Source organism: Ovis canadensis, chromosome 11 (assembly GCF_042477335.2).
Source record: "Ovis canadensis isolate MfBH-ARS-UI-01 breed Bighorn chromosome 11, ARS-UI_OviCan_v2, whole genome shotgun sequence".
NCBI lineage: Eukaryota > Metazoa > Chordata > Mammalia > Artiodactyla > Bovidae > Ovis > Ovis canadensis.
The window spans coordinates 11,302,194-11,323,528 of record NC_091255.1 but is presented as its reverse complement, the minus strand read 5'-3'; the positions used below and the strand labels follow the sequence as shown (position 1 = coordinate 11,323,528).

The window sequence follows — 21,335 nt, the reverse complement described above, 5'->3', positions numbered from 1 at the left end:
CATTTAGTCAGTGATATAGTACAATCATACCATCCTCTGTCGTCCCCTTCTCCTCCCGCCTTCAATCTTTCCCAGCATCAGGGTGTTTTCCAGTGAGTCAGCTCTTCGCATCAGGTGGCCAAAGTATTGAAGCTTTAGCTTCAGCTTAAGTCCTTCTAATGAATATTCAGCACTGATTTTCTTCAGGATGGACTGGTTGGATCTCCTTGCTGTCCAAGGAACTCTCAAGAGTCTTCTCCAACACCACAGTTCAAAAGCATCAATTCTTCGGGGCTCAGATTTCTTTATAGTCCAACTACCACATCTACACATGACTACTGGAAAAATCATAGCTTTAATTAGATAGACCTTTGTTGACAAAGTAATGTCTCTGCTTTTTAATATGCTGTCTATGTTGGCCATAGCCTTTCTTCCAAGGAGCAAGTGTCTTTTCATTTCATGGTTCCAGTCATCATCTGTATGATTTTGGAGCCCAAGAAAACAAAGTATGTCACTGTTTCCATTGTATCCCCATCTATTTGCCATGAAGTGATGGGACTGAACACCATGATCTTAGATTTTTGAATGTTGAGTTTTAAGCCAGCTTTTCCACTCTCCTCTTTTACATTCATGAAGAGGTCCCTCAGTTCCTCTTCACTTTCTGCCATAAGGGTGGTGTCATCTGCATATCTGAGGTTCTTGTAATTTCTCCCATCAATATTGATTCTGGCTTGTGCTTCATCCAGCCCCACGTTTCACATGATGTACTCTGCATACAAGTTAAATAAGCAGAGTGACAATATACAATATACACCCTTGATGAACTCCTTTCCAAATTTGGAAATAGTCCATTGTTCCATGTCTGATTTTTAAGTGTTGCTTCTTCAGATGCATACAGATTTTTCAGGAGGCAGGTCACATTGTCTGGTATTCCCATCTCTTTAAGTGTTTTCATTTGTTGTGATCCATACAGTCAAAGGCTTTAGCATAGTCAATGATGAAGAAATAGATTTTTTTTTTCTGGAATTCTCTTGCTTTTTCCATGATCCAATGGATTTTGGCAGTTTGAACTCTTGTTCCTGTGTCTTTTATAAATCCAACTTGAACATCTGGAAATTCTCAATTCATGTACTGTTGAAGCCTTAATCGGAGAATTTCGAGCATTACTTTGCTAGCATATGAGGTAAATGCAATTGTGCTGTAGTATGAATATTCTTTGGCATTGCCTTTCCTTAGGATTCAAATGAAAACTGATCTTTTCGAGTGCTGTGGCCACTGCTGAGTATTCCAAACTTACTAGCATATTGAGTGCAGCACTTTAACAGCATCATCTTTTAGAACTTGAAATAATATAGCTGGAATTCCATCACCTCCCCTAGCTTTGTACATAGTGATACTTCCTAAGGCTCACTTCACTTTGGACTTCAGGATGTCTGACTCTAGGTGAGTTATCACACCACTGTGGTTATCTTGATCAAGAAGATAGTTCTTTTTGTATAGTTCTCCTATATATTCTTGCTACCTTTTTCTTAATATCTTCTGCTTATATTAAGCCTATACCATTTCTGTCTTTTATTGTGCCCATTTTTGCATGAAATGTTCCCTTGGTATCTCTAATTTTCTTGAATAGATCTCTGGTCATTCCCATTCTATTGTTTCTCTCTGTTTCTTTGCTTTGATCACTAAGGAACTCTTTCTCAATCTCCTTAATAATTGCTCCAAATTAAGAAAATATTTAGAAACAGAAGAAAAATGTAATCAATTTCTTTTAATAACAATTATACTTAGTAAAAGTTTTTTTTATTAGTTTATTTTAATTGGATGCTAATTACTTTACAATGTTGTGAGGTAAAGTTTTAAATACACCTCATACTGCATTTTCTCATTCCCAATTGACTTCTGATGAAGTATTTACAGGCCATAAATCTTGTGCTGAAGTTGTTTATCTGCTTTTTTCTTTGTAAGGTAAACTGTTTATAAACTATAACAAGAATAGCTGGCTGAGCCAAGACAAGATGAGACATTGGAGGGGACTGTAACCAGGCCAGGATAAGAAGACCCTGAATTAACTTCTTCCCATTAGCACAAGATTGCAACTAATTACAGAAATACTCTCTATAAGAACAATCTGAGGATTATCAGGAAAAGATTTTCCACAACTGTATATATAAAGGAAAAGCTAAAGCAAGCTGTATATGCAGGGAAGAGAATCTGTAAAGACTCACACCTGCTAGAAGGCAACTGACAAATGAGAGGGTTATCAAGATTGCAGAGGTTTTCCCTAAGGATGAGGAGTCCAAGCCCCACATCAGGCTCCCACATTTGAGGTCCTATATGGGGAAGACAAGCATTCAGAAGGTCTCGTTTAAAAGGCCAGTAGGATTTGCATATAAGAGAGCTATACGAAATGGAGACTTTGTTTGTAAAGAGATTTATCCTCAGAATTCCATCACAATGTCAATAATTTTAAAAAAGTCTGAGTCAGACTCACTTTCTGATCTTAGCTTCCTAGAAAGAGAGGAGGCAACTTGGACTCCAGGTGGGAACACAGACACTGACAGAAGCCCTTTTAGTGATGTTATTCTACCTTGAGAATACTGGAGAATACAGGAAACAGTTTGGAGTCTTCTCTTTAGGCTATTAGTGCCTATCAGCAGGCCAACACGTTAGCTCTGAATCTCAAAGGCCCTGTAGCAAGCTGCACTTGAGCCTGGTCCCCAAAACCAACAAGCTCATATCAGCACTTGGACCCTCAAGGCTCCACAGCCAGCATCCCTGGAATACAGCCCCATTTACCAGTGTGCCAGCACCAGCCCCAAGATGCCCCTGGCCCCTTGGCCAGTCACCTCAGATCTAGTAGAAAACTGTGCCAGGGGTATGAGCATGCCTGCAGTAGACAATCACACCGCAAAAGAAGGGCCCATACAATTCACATAGGGGGCATCACTTGAAGATGTAACTTTGCTCACAGGAGGGGAGTTGTTGCTAGTCCCCAAAGGATATCTTCTATAGAAGTCCAGCTCTCAAGATGGGAAACATATCCAGTATACTCAATATGTAAATTGAGGATTAGTTAAAATGAGGAGACAGATAAATAAATTTAAAATGATTTAACAAGATAAAACCCCAGAAGAAGTAAGTGAGATAGAGATAAGCAATCCAACTTACCAAGGTTTTAAGGTAATGATCATAAAGATGATCACTGAACTTGGAAGAAGAATCAGTGTATACACTGAGAAGATTAGCAAAGACTTAGAAAGTACAAAGTAGGACCAAACAGTGGAAGTTATAACAAATGAAATTTAAAAATATATATATATACTAAAATGAATCAACGATAAGTAAGGAGATAGACATAAATGGATCAGTGAACTAGAAGACAGAAGAGTGGAGATAATTAAAGCAGAACAGAAAAGAGAAAAAAACTATTTGAAATATTGAGAATGACTTAAGAGACCTGTGTCAACATTAAGAGTGCTAATATTCAAATTACAGGGGTCTCAGGGGGCAGAAAGAGAGTGATATAGACATTATTTGAAGAAATAATCTCTGAATATTTCCCTAAGCTGAGGAAGTAAACAGCGTTTACCAGTTCTAGGGATCACAGAGTCCCAAACTAGATGAAGTGAAAGAGATCTCTACCAGGAGACATTATACTTAGAATGGCACAAATTAAAGATAAAGAAACAATCTTAAAGAGCAGTAATGGAAAAGCGGCTAGGTACAAACAAGGGAAACACTAAACAACAGTCAGCTGACTTTTTAGTAGAAACATTGCATGCCAGAAGGGAGCAGCATAATATAATGAAAATAATAAAAGGGAAACAAAAATCGACATTTAGGGATCCTCTACTCCACAAGGATATCATCTGGATAGAAAAAGAGATAGTTTTACAGACAAGCAAAAGGAAAAAGAATTTAGCACTACTGAACCAACCTTACAAAAAATGTTAAGGAAACTTATCTGAGAAGAAAGTAAAATATATCAATTAGAAATATGTATATTATGAAAGAAAAAAATCTAACTGATAAGGGAAACCATACAATAGAGAAAGTAGACCTAACACGTATGAAGGCTAGTTGGAAACTTAAAGGACAAAACTGTCAAAACTATCTAGGTCCACAATGAGTATTTAAGGGAATAACAGAAAGTTTAGTCACTGTCATGTCTGACTCTTTGTGATCCAATGGGCTGCAGCATGCCAGGCTGCTCTGTCCTCCACTATCTCCCAGACTTTGCTGAGATTCATGTCCATTGAGTTGGTAATGATGCCTAATGACCTCATTCTGTGCCACTCCTTTCTCCTTTTGCCTTTAAACTTTCCCAGCATTCGGGTCTTTTTAAATGAGTCTGCTTTTCACATTAGATGGACAAAATATTGGAGTTTCAGCTACAGCAACAGTCCTTCCAATGAATGTTCAGGTTTGATTTCTTTAGGATTGATAGGCTTGATCTTTTGCAGTCCATGGGACTCTCAAGAATCTTCTCCAGCACCACAGTTCAAAAGCATCAATTCTTTGGCACTGAGCCTTCTTTCTGGTCTAACTCTCAAATCCAGATTATGTGCAGAATATTCAGAGACGATATGGGAGAAGCGAAGAGTACCTTTAGAGAAGTTTAAAGAGAGCTGTCCTTGTCTCTCCCCTAAGGCAAGAGCTCAACACAAAATTATTGATTTGGTCACCAGGTCATTCTCTTGCTTCCAAGTCCCACCTATTGACAAGAATCTTTGTTTTGCTCACTGATGACTCTCAAGTGTCTAGAATAGTTTCTGCCTCATGACAGGCTCTCAGTATATGTTTGGAATCTGGAGTTGCCAAATGCAGAAGAGGAACAGTGGGGGAAACAAGTCTTCAAGGCAGACAGCCTAGATTGTGTTGTCTGGCTTTATGACTTTAGATCTTAGCTCTGTGACTTGGGACATGATGTTTAACTTCCAAGGCTTATGTGCTTTTATAGGCCTGAATAGGGAAGGTGCTCCATCATGGTTCACTGGGGGGACAAAACAATCTTCCTGGGGCACCACTGATCCTGTCTCTGCTGTCTGCCAAGGCTGTGCTAAGTTTCCACTCCCTGATCACCTTCTCACCCCACTTCAGAACACCACGACCTCAGCACTGACAATCTCCTTTGTGATTAGCTGTCCTCATTTAGGAAGAACAAAGAGAAGCAGAGCTTGAAATCTGAATTCCTACTCAATCTCTGTGGCTATGCAGCACAAGAGGAGTTATGGAGAAAACCCAACCTGCTATGCAGAGTGACACACACTGCACATACTTAAAAGGCTCTTACTCAAATTTGACATTTCCCTGATTCACACAGTCTTGAATGGAGTCAAGTAAATGTACCCATTGTACAGGATTTGAGCCCCGCATTTTACAAAAACATTCAATAACCAAACTGATAACTTCATAAGGATTTCTGAACATTAAACTAATATTTACCAAACACTATATTCAAGGCACTGTTGTAGGTATTGGATCTGCATCAATGGAAAAAAAGAAAAGAAACAAAAACAAAGATCCCTGCCATTGTGGAGCTTATGGTCTACCAGGGAAAGCAGGCAATTAGTGTTATCAATAAGTACATTGTACTGTTTTATGGAATAAGAAATGGTACTTTTTTTCTGGAATAAGAATTATGATTGTAAAAATTTTAAATATTCAGTAAATAAATATTTGTTCCTTAAATCCTGAAAGGACTAAAATGAGGACAACTCTGTTTTGTTTTGGAAAATTAAGGCCAATGTCCTGCCCACTGACTGGGGAAACATCTGTTTATCTTACATGCACGTGTCCCAGATTTTAAAACATGATCATGTTGAACAACATTTTCATACCCTGTTTTGCATTATCTTTCTTCCTCATATGGCACACACTTGAGGTCCCCTCCACCCTGCCCACCTCTCTTCCAGGCTCATGGTGAGGACACTGAGGGTGAAGACTTTGAGTGACTGACTCACTTAGGTCCTGCAGGAGGGTTATCAATGCAAGGGTCTGCAACCTGGATCCTGACACCTTGATGGGTTCTCAGACTTACCTGGTTGGAAGTCTATAATCTCATGGGCTGGACTGAGATGAGGCCAAGAGAGAAATTATATACACATAAATACAGCTATTAGGGCTTCTTGGGCAGCATGATGATAAAAAATCTGCCTGTCAATGCAGGATATGCAAGAAACTCAGGTTTGATCTCTGTGTCAGGAAGATCCCCTGGGGTAGGAAATGACAACCCACTCCAGTATTCTTGCCTGGAAAGTCTTATGGAGAGAAGAGCCTGGTGGGCTACAGTCCATGGGGCCACAGAGAGTCAGACATGACTGAGCAGCTAAGCAACAAATAACAGAATGATGTAAAATATGATGTCAAGAACAACAACAACAACAAAATGCAGGGAGAGAGTAAAATGCACAATTATTACAATGCATTCAAACTTAACAGATCTTCAACTTAAACTCAGTTCCCTTCAGTCACTCAGTCGTTTCCAACTCTTTGTGACCCCATGAATCGTAGCACGCCAGGCCTCCCTATTAATCACCAATTTAAAATAATCACATGTAAATGTCAGTGATTATTTATGAACTTCAAGGTAACACAAAAATGCAATAGATACCAACTATTAAACACTAAAGATAGTCAGTAAATAGCAAAGGAAGAAAACAACAGAAGTAAAAAGGAACCAAAAAGAAGTGCAAAACAAGAAGAACACAATTTTTAGAATGATAATAAGTATATAACTATCAAAAATTACTTTAAATATAAGTGGGAAAATTATCCAAAGACACAAAGTGGCTGAGTGGAAAAACAAGACAACAAAACAAGCAAATACAACAAGAAAAAACAAGACTCATCTATATGCAACATGTTTGAGACTCATTTTGGTTTTAGAAACACACAGACTAAAAGTTATTCCATGCAAATGGAAATGCTAGATCACAAAATAAAGCTCAATAAATTTAAGACTGAAATAATATCAAGCATCTTTTTTTAGTTACAAAGGTATGAACCATAAATTAACTACTATGAAAAAAAATCAGCAGAAGTCACAAACATGTGGAGGATAAAGAGTATGCTACTAAATAAACAATGCTACCAGAAAAATCAAAGAGGAAATCAGTAAGTTCCTGGAGAAAAATTAAAATTGAAACTCAAATATCCAAAACATATGGAATTTAGAAAAAAAGTCCAAAAAGGGAAATTTATAATGATTGGATCCTACCTCAGGAAACAAACAAACAAAAAATAAAATAAAATAAAAAATGTAACCATAAACCCACAAAGGTATTAGGAAAAGATGAACAAACACAAATCCAACATTGTTATAAGAAAAAAATAATAATAAAATTAGATCATTAATAACTGAAGGAGGGAATGACAGTCCACTCCAGAATTCTTCCCTGGAGAATCCCTTGGACAGAGGAGCCTGACAGACTACAGTCCATATAGTTGGAAAGAGTTGCACATGACTGAAGCAACATAGCATGCATGCATACAAATGATAAATAAATGAAATAAAGTCTGTTTCAACAGAATAACAGGTAAGGAGATCAAGACGGTGAAATGGAAGGACATGTAACACACCTCCACCAACAAATACATCAAAAATATAATACATCGACATGTTGAATAATTCTCAATGAATACCTACTGGACACTGACAGAAGAGCTCATGGAACCAAAATTGTAGTAAAATCTATCACATAACAATGTTGAACCAAAGGAGAAGAAACAAAAAGGAATCAAGACAGTACTTGTGCCTCTGGGAGAGAGCTATGAAAGAGGAAAGTCCCTCTCAGGCTATGAACCGAACCCCCTTCACTGGCTGGGAGATCAACTGGGAAAGAAAGGGAACTTCAGTGGCTCAAAGGAGAGTGGAACATCTGGATTGCAGCAGACAGAACAGAAAAAGACCAGTTCATAGTGTCTTGACCACCTTTCTGCACTCAGCCTGAGACACATGTTTACTGGTGTGCATGGGAGTTGAGTGCTGAAACATAGACTTCAGTGAAGAGAATCAGAGAGAGGACTTGGGTTGACTGCACAGAGAGAAGCTAAAGGGACCGGAGTGTAGTCTGAGCTGTAACTGAGGGTATACATGAGACAGAGTCTAGATCTGCTTTAAGCACCCCGTTGTTAACAAATAGAAAGAGATGGTGTGACTGCCATAAACATGCTCACATTGGGTACAGCTTCTCTTCTGTGAGCTTGGGGAGGAAGCAAGCACCAGCAGGTTGCTCATATGTGGAGCTGGGTCAGAAGTCTGAGGTGATCCCCAGGGCAGTGCAATTTCATCAGCAGGTCTGAAATCTGAATCACCTCCCAGTGACTGTGCCACCATGGATTTACATTTATATTATAGCAGCTTTCTAAGCTCAGTGCCTGTGGGATGTGTGAATGAAGTACTGGTGTTCCCATGGCTGGGGCAGGTTAGCTGTTAGTGGCTGCAGGCTTTGCCAGCATGTGCATGTGGAGAGAGTAAGCACCTGGGCAGATATCATACTTAGCATAGGGAATCCAGGTACAAAACAATGGTGGTCCTGGTGCCTGACTTCAGCATATCTGTGCCAATGAATCTGTCCTGGTGGCTTTGTGAGCAACTGAGGGATACCCAAACTGGTTGCTTGCATCCCCACAGCTGAGGCAGGGTCGAAGTCACTTTCAACAGCAATTACTTTGTAAGCCCACACAGTGAGTGCTAGGCGAAACTACAGGGTGCAACTCCAAGATAGAGTTAGATAGATAGCTCCTGCAGAGGAAATACCAGTAGATCCTCTCCCAGTGGAAACACTCTAGTCTCACCTACCTCACACTGAAGTTCAGAAATGGATCTTTAGACTTCTATTCCAACCACTGAGGAACACAACCAGTCCCAAACAGAACTGTGACAACTAGAGAGCAAAGAGGATGACCCATTCAACATTCTATGCAGGCTTCGCTCACCAAAACAAAAATCACACCCCCATAATAAGGGGATAATAACCAGCACAAACTGAGGAAAGATGTAGCAAGCATCAGTACTAATAATAATAAAAAAAACCCTCAAACCAAAATATTAATCTCATATAGCCTATAGATGGACACTCTCACATTAAAAATGGCCCTTCAAGACCATAGCAGGGAACTGTTTCTCAATTCATAGAATCAAAGAAATGTAAGTAAAATAAATAAGCAGAGGAACCACTTTCAATTAAAAGATAAAGATAATTCCCCTGAAAGAACAAACAATGAAACAGACCAATCTAACAGACCCAGAGTTCAAACATGAGGTAATAAAAATACTGAAGGAATTAAGAAAAGTTGCTGGGTGGCTCAGTGGTAAAGAATCCACCTGCCAATTCTATTACTGTGTCAGGAAGATACCCTGGAGGATAAAGTAGCAACCACTCCAGTATTCTTGCTTGGAAAATTCCATGAACACAGGAGCTTGGTGGGCTGAGTCAGATATGACTCAGGGACTGAGCACATGCACACATTGGTAGAAAAATGAAAATCCACTATAAAAAATAAAAAAAAAGAAACTATAAAGAAGAGCAATTAAAACTAGAAAACTCAATTGCCGAGATGAAAGCTGAGCTAAAGGCAATAAATATAAAATTGTATATTGAAGAATAACTGATCTGGAAAATAGAGTAATGGAAATCAACCGATGGAAACTGCAGACAGAAACACAAATTTCTAAATGTAAGATCAGAAACTATAAAACTCCTAGAGGAGAACATAGGCAAAACACTCTCAGACATAAATCACAGCAGGATCCTCTATGATCCACCTCCCAGAATACTGGAAATAAAAGCAAAAATAAACAAATGGGATCTAATTAAAATTAAAAGCTTCTGCTCAACAAAGGAAAATATAAGCAAGGTGAAAAGACAGTCTTCTGAATGGGAGCAAATAATAGCAAATGAAGCAACTGAAAAACAACTAATCTCAAAAATATACAAGCAACTTCTGCAGCTCAATTCCAGATAAATAAACGACCCAATCAAAAAATGGGCCAAAGAATTAAATAGACATTTCTCCAAAGAAGACATACGGATGGCTAACAAACACATGAAAAGATGCTCAACATCACTCATTATTAGAGAAATGCAAATCAAAACCACAATGAGGTACCACTTCACACCAGTCAGAATGGCTGCGATCCAAAAATCTGCAAGCAATAAGTGCTGGAGAGGGTGTGGAGAAAAGGGAACCCTCCTACACTGTTGGTGGGAATGCAAACTAGTACAGCCACTATGGAGAACAGTGTGGAGATTCCTTAAAAAATTGCAAATAGAACTGCCTTATGATGCAGCAATCCCACTTCTGGGCATACACACTGAGGAAACCAGAATTGAAAGAGACACATGTACCCCAATGTTCATCGTAGCACTGTTTATAATAGCCAGGACATGGAAACAACCTAGATGTCCATCAGCAGATGAATGGATAAGAAAGCTGTGGTATATATACACAATGGAGTATTACTCAGCCGTTAAAAAGAATTCATTTGAATCAGTTCTGATGAGATGGATGAAACTGGAGCCGATTATACAGAGTGAAGTAAGCCAGAAAGAAAAACACCAATACAGTATACTAACACATACATATGGAATTTAGGAAGATGGCAATGATGACCCTGTATGCAAGACAGGGAAAGAGACACAGATGTGTATAACGGACCTTTGGACTCATAGGGAGAGGGAGAGGGAGAGGGTGGGATGATTTGGGAGAATGACATTCTAACATGTATACTATCATGTAAGAATTGAATCACCAGTCTATGTCTGACGCAGGATGCAGCATGCTTGGGGCTGGTGCATGGGGATGACCCAGAGAGATGTTATGGGGAGGGAGGTGGGAGGGGGGTTCATGTTTGGGAAAGCATGTAAGAATTAAAGATATTAAAATTTAAAAAATAAAAAAATAAAAAAATAATAAATTTAAAAAAATAAATAAATGACAGCCATATACTAGACCTATGGAATAATATAAAGCATACCAATCTCTGCGTAATATCATGCTCGTGATGGTCCTTGGGCCTGAATGAGATCCTAGGAGAAAAAAACAGAAAATAAGATTGAGAATGTATTTCAAGAAATAATGGCTGAAAAATTTTCAAGTCTAAAAAAGAAACTTATCTAAGTACAGGAAGCACAGAGGTTTCCAAACGAGATGAAACCAAACAGATTTACATCAAGGTTTTATAATGAAAATGGCAACAGTTAAAGATAAAGAGAGTATTCAAAAGGCAGCATGATAAAAACAAAGTTAGTGAAAAGGGGGACCCCAGAAGTCTCCCAGTACATCTTTCTTCAAGAACATTGAAGCCAGAAAGAAGTGAAAAGAGTTTCAGAGTCCTAAAAGGGGAAAACCCTGCAACCTAAAAGACTTTGCATAACAAGATTATAATTTAAAATAGAAAGAGAGATAATTTTTGAGACAAACAAAAACTAAAAGAATATACAGCAATACTAAACATATCCTAAAAGAAATACTGAAAGGTATAATTTACATAGTAAAGAATCTATAAGATATAGAAAATCACAACTGAAAATTAAATCAATTAAGTCAGTACACACACACACACACACAAATCTTTGGAATCAAAGATAACTACAATGAACATGATGTAAAAGAGGATATCAAAATCATAAAATGTGGAAGAAAGGTGCAGGAAAATATAAGCTTTTTAGCACGTGTTTGAGCTCATATGACCACCAGTCTAAAGCAAATAGTTATAGCAATTATAATAGAAAAAAAAATGTTCAATAGATTCACACACACACACACACACACACACACACACAGAAAAGAACCCAAGCACAATATGAAAGAAAAGCATCAAACCAGAAAAACGATAAAAAGAAAAAGAAAGAAAGAAAATAACTCCAAAATAAACTATAAAACAAGGTTTAGAATGGCAATAAATGCATATTTATCAATGATTATCTTAAATGTAAGTGGACTAAATACACCAATCAAAAGTAGTAGATTACATAAGAAAATAAGAGCCTGCAATATGCTATCTACAAGAAACCCACGTTAAGTTGAAGGACAGCTATAGACTGAAAATGAGGTAATGGAAAAAGACATTCATGCAAATAGAAATGACCAAAAAATGAGAGTAATAATACGTATATCAGGCAAAACAGACTTTAAAACAGAGACCATAAAGAAAGATAAAAAAATGGACATTATAAAATGAAAAAGAATAAAAATAAGAAGATATCCCACTCATTAACATATATGTACCCAATATAAGAGAATCTCTATACATAAAACAAATACCAACAGACCATAAAGGGAGAAATTGAAAATTTGATAATGGGGTGATTAGTTATCTCAGTAACATCAGTGGACAGATCTTCCATGCAGAAAATTAGTAAGGCAACAGAGATCCCAAATGACCACATAGAATAGTAAGAATTAACTGATAATTTTAGAACATTATATGCAAAAACAGACAAAAATAAAAACAAGATGCACTTCCTTTACAAGTGTGCAAGGAATGATCACAGGTAGACCACAAACTAGAACACACAAAACAATTCTCAAAATATTGAAGAGAATATAAATTATTTCAAGCATATTTTCTAATCACAATATCATGAAACTGGAAATCAACACAGAGATAAATGAGAAGGAAAAACAAACAAAAAATGATTATATGGAGAATCAGTCAGTTCAGTTCAGTTCAGTTGCTCAGTTGTGTCTGACTCTTTGCGACCCCATAAATCGCAGCACGCCAGGCCTCCCTGTCCATCACCAACTCCCGGAGTTCAGACTCACGTCCATTGAGTCAGTGATGCCATCCAGCCATCTCATCCTCTGTCATCCCCTTCTCCTGCCCTCAATCCCTCCCAGAATCAGTGTCATTTCCAATGAGTCAACTCTTCACATGAGGTGGCCAAAGTATTGGAGTTTCAGCTTTAGCATCATTCCTTCCAAAGAAATCCCAGGGCTGATCTCCTTCAGAATGGACTGGTTGGATCTCCTTGCAGTCCAAGGGACTCTCAAGAGTCTTCTCCAACACCACAGTTCAAAAACATCCATATATGACCACTGAAAAAACCATAGCCTTGACTAGACAGACCTTTGTTAGCAAAGTAATGTCTCTGCTTTTCAATATGCTATCTAGGTTGGTCATAACTTTTCTTCCAAGGAAGTCTTTTAATTTCATGGCTGCAATCACCATCTGCAGTGATTTTGGAGCACCCCCCCCCAAAAAAAAACAACTAAGTCTGACACTGTTTCCGCTGTTTCCCCATCTATTTCCCATGAAGTGATGGGACCAGATGCCACGATCTTCCTTTTCTGAATGTTGAGCATTAAGCCAACTTTTTCGCTCTCCTCTTTCACTTTCATCAAGAGGCTTTTTAGTTCCTCTTCACTTTCTGCCATGAGGGTTGTGTCATCTGTATATCTGAGTTTATTGATATTTCTCATGGCATCTTGATTCCAGCTTGTGCTTCTTCCAGCCCAGCGTTTCTCATGATATACTCTGCATAGAAGTTAAATAAGCAGGGTGACAATACACAGCCTTGACGTACTCCTTTTCCTACTTGAAAACAGTCTGTTGTTCCATGTCCAGTTCTAACTGTCGCTTCCTGACCTGCATATAAGTTTCTCAAGAGGCAGGTCTGGTGGTCTGGTATTCCCATCTCTTTCAGAATTTTCCACAGTTTATTGTGATCCACACAATCAAAGGCTTTGACATAGTCAATAAAGCAGAAATAGGTGTTTTTCTGGAACTCTCTTGCTTTTTCGATGACCCAGTGGATGTTGGCAATCTGATCTCTATACATGCTACTAAAAAACAAACGTATCAAGAGAAATTTTATTTATTTTATTTTGTTAATTTTTTTGAAATTTTTTTATTGGAGTTACAATGTTAATGTGTTAGTTTCAGGTGTAGAGCAAAGTGAATCATATACATATACATTTACATATGTTATACATATACATATAATATATACATATACATATTTTTAGGCCTTTTTACTTTTTTTTTCTAAAAGAATGAATAGAATTCCCTTTGCTATATAGCAGGTTTTATTAGTTATCTATTCTACATATAGTAGTGTATATATATATATATATATATATATCTCAATCCTGAGCTCCCGATTTGCCCTTCTCCCTCCACTTACTCTCTGGTAATCATAAGTTTGTTTTCTACATCTGTGACTCTTTCTGCTTTTTAATAAAGTTCGTGGTGTGAAGTGAAATTCGCTTGGTTGTATCTAACTTTTGCAACCCCATGGAGAGTCCATGGAATTCTTCATGCCAGAATATTGGAGTCGGCAGCCATTTTCTTCTTCAGGGAATCTTCCCAGCCCAGGGATTGAACCCAGGTCTCCCACAACCCAGGTCTCAGCTGGATTCTTTACCTGCTGAACTACCGGGGAAGCCCAAGAATACTGAAGTGGGTAGTTTATCCCTTCTCCAGGGGATCTTCCTGACCCAGTAGTCGAACCAGGGTCTCCTGAATTGCAGCTGGATTCTTTACCAGCTGAGCTACCAGAGAAGCCCATATATATATATATATATATATATATATATATATATATATATATATATATATATTTAAGATTTCACATACAAGTAATATATAGTTGTTTTTCTTAGTCTGATCTAATTCATTCCGTATGACAGCCTCTGCATGCTCTGTTGCTCAATCATGTCTGGCTCTTTGCAACCCCAAAGACTATAGCATGCCAGGATTCTCTGTAAGTTAAATTTTACAGGCAAGACTACTGGAGTGGATTGCCATTTCCTACCCCATCTTCCAGATCCAGGGATCAAACATGTGTTTCTTGCAACTCCTGAACTGACATGCAAATTCTTTACCACTGCATCACCTGGGTAAACCATGACAATCTTAAGGTTCATACATCTTGCTGCAAATGGAATTATTTTGTTTTTATATGACTGAGTAATATTCCATTATATATATATATGTATATATATATATACCAAATTTTACTGATTCATTCTAAAAGAAAGGAACCACTTTCTAGAAATACGTAGTCTACCCAAACTGAATCAACAAGAAGCAGTTTCAGCAGATAAATTACTAGAAGTGAAACCGAAATGTAAGAACAAACAAGAAAGCAAAATCTCCCTACAATGAAAATTGTAGGAATGGAAGGCTTCATTGGGTAATTTACCAAACATACAAGAGGATATTATACTGATCCTTCTTAACCTCTTCAAAATGATTCAAGAGGAAGGAACACTCCCAAAGTCATTGTATGAATTCACCATCACCTTGATATGACAATTAGACAAAAACACTAATCAAAAAGGAAAATAACAGTTCAATATCTTTGATGAATATTAATGTAAAATTCCCAACAGAATGTTAGCAAATCAATTGCAGTAATACATAAAAAAATCATACACCACGACCTAGTTGAATTCATTACAGAATCACAGGGATGGTTTAACATACACAATCAATATGATTGATTTAGTGTTAATCAATATTAACAAAGGAAAAAGAGAAAATCCACATAATCATATCAATATAGTATAATAAGTACTAGAAAAAGAAATCAAAAGCCATTCATGATGAAAACTCTTACCAAAATGAGAATATAGGGAACCTACTGCAACATAATAAAAGTTGTTTGTGACAAGTTCACAGTCAATGTAATACTCAATGCTGAAAAGCTGACAGTTTTCCTGTTAAAATCTGGAACAACACAAGAATATCAACTGTCACAATTTCTATTCAACATATTATTGGAAGTCCTAGCCACAGCAATCAGACAAGAAGAAGAAAAAAAGTATCCAAATTGGAAGGGAAGAGGTAAAATTGCCATTATACGATATATATTGTTGTTGTTGTTAGTTAAGTCATATCTGACTCTTTTTGTGACACAGACTTCATTGTTAATGGAATTTCCTATGTAAGAATACTGGGGTTGGTTGTCATTTCCTTCTCCAGGGAATCTTTGCGGCCCAAGGATTGAACTCATGTCTCCTGCAGTGTAGGCAGAATCTTCACCACTGATCTAATAAAGTAGCCCGTATGTAGAAGATATTATATTATATGTAGAATATTCTGAAGACTCTACACTAAAGCTGCTAGAACTGATAAATGTATTCAGCAAGGTAATAGGATAAGCAATTAACATACAGGTATCACTTTCACTTTTTATATTACCAATGAAATATCAGAAGGGAAATGTAAAAATAAATAAATAAATCTTTTAAAATTGGATCAACAAAATATTTAAAACAAACCTAATCATGAAGGTGAAAAAGTTATATGCTGAGAATTTTAAAATATTAATAAAGAAAATTGAAGATGAGACAAGGAAATGGAAAGATATCTTATGATATTTGATTGGAAGAATTAATATCATTAGAAAGACCATACTACTCAAAATGATCTACACATTTAATGCAATTGATGAAATTACCCATTACATTTTCATATAATTAAAACAAATAACCTTAAAGTGTATATGGAAACATAAAATACTCAGAAATGCCAAAGCAATTTTGATGAAAAAGAACAAAGTTGGAAACATAATCCTTCCAGACTTCAGACAATGCTACAAATATACAGTAATCAAAACAGTGTGGTGTTTGCACACATACACATACACACAGACACACACACACACACAAAGACAAATGGGTTGTTGAAATGAAGTGGAGAGCCAAGAAATAAAACTACACATCCATATATGCTGTCCTAAGTTCCTTCAGTCATGTCTGACTCTTTGCAACTCTATGGACTACATTCCTCCAGGTTCCTCTGTCCATGGAATTTTTCAGGCAAAAATACTAAAGTGGATTGCCATGCTGTCCTTTTACCCAGGGATTGAACCTATTTTTCTTATGTTGCCTGCATTGGCAAGTGGGTTTTTTTTTTTTTTTACCACTGCTGCCATCTGGGAAACCCTACAGTCAATTAATCTTTGATAAAGAAGTCAAGAATATGCAATGAAGCAAGACAGTCTCTTCAGAAAGCGGTGTTGGAAAAGTTGGACAGCTGAATGTATCAATGAAATTAGAATATTTCCTAATACCCTATACAGTAATTAACACAAAATGGTTTACAGAATTAAATATGACACAACACCATAAAACACTTAGAAGAGAACCAAAACAAAACATTCTGTGACATAAATCATAGTAAGGTTTTCTTATATTAGTCTCCCAAGACAATAGCAAAAAAAAAAATAATAATAATAATAAACAAATGGGATCTAATAAAACTTTAAAATTTTTGCATAACAAAGGAAACCATAAACAAAACAAAAAGACAATCCACAAAATGGGAGAAAAAAATCTGACCTTGTGAAAAGGGATTAATTTCCAAAATATACAAACTACTCATACAATTCAATAATAAAACAAAACAAACAATGCAGTTGAAAAAGTGGACGGGAGCCCTGAATACACATTTCCTGTAAGAAGATATTCAGATGGCCAAGAGGCACATGAAAAGATTATCAACATCACTAAGTTTTAGAGAAATGCAAGCAGAAACTACCGTGAGGTATTACCACACAACAGTTAGAATGGTAATTATTAAAAGTCTATAAGTAGCAAGTGCTGGAGAGGGTGTGGAGAAAAGGGGTACTCCTAAAAACTGGTGCAGTCACTATGGAAAATAGTATAAAGTTTCCTTAAAAGATAAAAATAGAGTTGCATATGATTCAGGAATCCCATTTCTGGGCGTATATCAAGACAAAACCCTAATTCAAAAAGATACATGAGCCCTAATGTGCGTAGCAGCATTATTTACAATAGTCAAGACATGAAAGTAAACTACATGTCCATCAACAGATGAATGAATAAAGAACATGTAGTCTATATATATGTTATATTTATATGATAGTCTCAAAAAAAAAAAAGTGAAATAGTGTCATTTTCAGCAGCATTGTTGTTCAGTCACTATGGTATGTCCAAATTTTTGTGAACCCATGGATTATAGCATGCCAGGCTTCTCTGTCCTTCACAATCTCCCAGAGTTTGCTCAAATTTGTGTTCACTGAGTCAGTGATGCTATCTAATTTTCTCATCCTTTGCCACTCTCTTCTCCTTTTGCCTTCAATTTTTTCCAGCATCAAGTTTTTTTGGTTTTTGGCTTTTGTTTGTTTGTTGCCAGTAAGTTGGCTCTTCACATCAGGTGGCCAGAGTTTTGAAGCTTCAGCTTCAACAGCAGTATTTGTAATGGATATTTGGTGTTGACTTTTTTAGAATTTTTTAGGTTTGATCTCCTTGTTGTCTAAGGGACTCTCAAGAGTCTTCTCCAGCACCACAATTTAAAAAGTGTCAGTTATTTGACACTCAGCCTTCTTTATGTCTCAATTCGCACATCTGTACGTGACTCCTGAACAAAAACATAATTCAACTGTATGGACCTTAGTTTGCAAAATGATGTCTCTGTTTTTTAATACACTGTTCAGTTTTGCCACAGCCTTCTTTCCAAGGAGCAACCATAGCAACATAGATGTATCAGAGAATACTGAAATAAGTCAGAAAAAGACAAATACTATATAATGTCACTTATATGGAGGAACTAAAACATAGTTCAAATGAACTTATTCACAAAACATAAATCTTCTCAGAGACATGGATAACAAGTTTATGTTCAGTTCAGATCAGTTGCTCAATCATGTCTGACTGTTTGTGACACAATGAATCGCAGCACACCAGGCCTCCCTGTCCATCACCAACTACCAGAATTCACCCAAACTCATGTCCATTGAGTCAGTGATGCCATCTAGCCATCTCATCCTCTGTCGTTCTCTCCTCCTCCTGCCCCCAATCCCTGCAAGCATAGGTCTTTTCAAATGAATCAACACTTCGCATGAGGTAGCCAAAGTATTGGAGTTTCAGCTTCAACATCAGTCCTTTCAATGAACACCCAGGACTGATCTCATTTAGGATGGACTAGTTGGATCTCCTTGCAGTCAAGAGTCTTCTCCAACACCACAGTCCAAAAGCATCAATTCTTCAGCGCTCAGCTTTCTTCACAGTCCAACTCTCACATCCATACATGACCACAGGAAAAACCATAGCCTTGACTAGACGGACCTTTTTTGGCAAAGTAATGTCTCTGCTTTTGAATATGCTATCTAGGTTGGTCATAACTTTCTTTCTCCTTCCAAAGAGTAAGCGTCTTTTAATTTCATGGCTGCCATCACCATCTGCAGTGATTTTGGAGCCCCCCAAAATAAAGCCTGACACTCTTTCCACTGTTTCCCTATCTATTTCCCATGAAGTGATGGGACCAGATGACGTGCTCTTCATTTTCTGAATGTTGAACTTTAAGCCAACTTTTTACTCTCTTCTTTCACTTTCTTCAAGAGAATTTTTGGTTCTTCTTCACTTTCTGCCATAAAGGTGGTGTCATCTGCATATCTGAGGTTATTGGTATTTCTCCCGGAAATCTTGATTCCAGCTTGTGCTTCCTCCATTCCAGTGTTTCTTATGATGTACTCTGCATATAAGTTAAATGAGCAGGGTAACACTATATAGCCTTGACGTACTCCTTTTCCTATTTGGAAAAGTTCTATGTCTGTGTTCTAAGTTCCATGTCCAGTTCTAACTGTTGCTTCCTGACCTGCATACAGGTTTCTCAAGAGGAAGGTCAAGTGGACTGCTATTCCCATCTCTTTTAGAATTTTCCACAGTTTATTGTGATACACAAAGTCAACACCTCTGGCATAGACAATAAAACAGAAATATATGTTTTTCTGGAACTCTCTTGCTTTTTCCATGATCCAGTGGATGTTGACAATTTGATCTTTGGTTCCTCTGCCTTTTCTAAAACCAGCTTGAACATCTGGAAGTTCATGGTTCAAGTATTGCTGAAGCCTGGCTTGGAAAATTTTGAGCATTAATTTACTAGTGTGTGAGATGAGTGCATTTGTGTGATAGTTTGTGCATTCTTTGGCATTGCCTTTCTTTAGGACTGGAATGAAAACTGACCTTTTCCAGTTCTGTGGCCACTGCTGAGTTTTGCAAACTTGCTGCTGTATTGAGTGCAGCACTTTCACAGCATCATCTTTCAGGATTTGAAAAAAAAAAAAAAAAAAAAAACTCAACTGGAATTCCATCACCTCCGCTAGCTTTATTAGAGTGATGCTTTCTAAGACCCACTTGACTTCACTCACGTTCCAGGATGTCTGGCTCTATGTGAGTGATTACACCATTGTGATTGTCAGAAGGTCTATTTTGTACAGTTCTTCTGTGTGTTCTTGCCACCTCTTCTTAGTATCTTCTGCTTCTGGTAGGTCCATACAATTTCTGTCCTTTTCCAAGCCTATCTTTGCATGAAGTGTTCCTTTCATATCCCTAATTTTTGTCAAGAGATCTCTAGTCTCTCCCACTCTGTTCTTTTCCTCTATTTCTTTGCATTGATTACTGAGGAAGGCTTTCTTATCTCTCTTATCTATTCTTTGGAACTCTACATTCAGATGCTTATAACTTTCCCTTTCCTCTTTGCTTCTCGTGTCTCTTCTTTTCACAGCTATTTGTAAGGTCTCCTCAGCCATTTTGCTTTTTTGCATGTCTTTTCCATGGGGATAGTCTCGATCCCTGTCTCCTGCACAATGTCATGAACCTCTGTCCATAGTTCATCAGGCACTCTGTCTATCAGATCTAGTCCCTTAAATCCATTTCTCACTTCCACTGTATAATCATAAAGGATTTGATTTAGTTCGTATGTGAATGGTCTAGTGGTTTTCCCTACTTTCTTCAATTTCAATCTGAATTTTACCATAAGAAGTTCATGTTCTGAGCCACAGTCAGCTCCCAGTTTTGTTTTTACTGACTGTATAGAGCTTCTCCATCTTTGGCTGCAAAGAATATAATCAATTTGATTTCGGTGTTGATCATCTGGTGATGTCCATGTGTAGAGTCTTCTCTTGTGTTGTTGGAAGAGGGTGTTTGCTATGACCAGTGTGTTCTGTTGGCAAAACTCTATTAGCCTTTGCCCCACTTCATTCCGTACTCTAAGGCCAAATTTTCCTGTTACTCTAGGTGTTTCTTGACTTTATTACTTTTGCATTCCAATCCCCTATAATGAAAAGGACATCTTTTGTGGGTGTTAGTTCTAAAAGGTCTTGTAGGTCTTCATAGAACCATTCAACTTCAGCTTCTTCAGCGTTACTGCTTGGGGCATATGTTTGGATCACTGTGATATTGAATGGTTTGCCTTGGAAATGAACAAACATCATTCTGTCGTTTTTGAGATTGCATCCAAGTACTGCGTTTCTGTCTCCTTTGTTGACCTTAATGGCTACTCCATTTCTTTTAAGGGATCCTGCCCTTAAAAGAAATAATGGTAATCTGATTTAAATTCACCCATTCCAGTCCATTTAATCACTGATTCCTTGAATGTC

General features: G+C 37.4%; 1 pseudogene; it reads left to right on the top strand.

Annotated features, from left to right (window-relative positions):
• The window catches only part of LOC138414794 (endogenous retrovirus group PABLB member 1 Env polyprotein-like), a 59,495-nt pseudogene extending 56,579 nt beyond the window's left edge, over window positions 1–2,916 (top strand).
• Window positions 2,917–21,335: the final 18,419 nt, after the last annotated feature.